Genomic DNA, 572 nt, shown 5'->3' on the forward strand with positions numbered 1-572 from the left:
GGCAAAGACTAGAAAAAAGTCTGATACCTGTTGGAGAATAGCAAGGTTAAATAAGTGGGGTGCCTTTTTGGGTTGCTTTTAACCTCGAAAAAGGAAAAGAAGAAGAAGGAAAAAAAAAAAAAAACCACCAACAAGAAAGGCTTCAACGTCTTTCCTCTCACAGTCCTGCCTTTCTCTCAGTCCCGGTTGAAGATTCCAAGGGAAATGAGAGCACTATTTTGTTTCTCCCTTGTATTGCAGATAGGGGGAGGAGGTGGTTATTAGAGAGAAGCTCTTCCTCTCGGTTTCCCCCTCTCTCCGCCTGACAGCACCGCTCTCTCGCGGGCTCGCTCCTTCTCCTAGGTGATCCATTTCTAGGCAACGTGGGGCTGGTGCTGAAGCTGCCTGGCTCGCTCCCTGCTTCCTGCATCCCGCCAGGCGAATCGCCCCGAAAGCATCCTGCAGCCCGCGGCTGGCCTCCGCCGCCCGGCCCCGCTGCTCGCGCCCGGCGCAACTCCCCCGCCACCGCGCCCGAGCGAACCGAGCGAACCGGCTCCCGGGCCCGCCCCGCCCAGCGCCGCCGCCGCCCGTCG

Source organism: Tupaia chinensis, unplaced genomic scaffold (assembly GCF_000334495.1).
Source record: "Tupaia chinensis unplaced genomic scaffold, TupChi_1.0 Scaffold000245_1, whole genome shotgun sequence".
Classification (NCBI taxonomy): domain Eukaryota; kingdom Metazoa; phylum Chordata; class Mammalia; order Scandentia; family Tupaiidae; genus Tupaia; species Tupaia belangeri.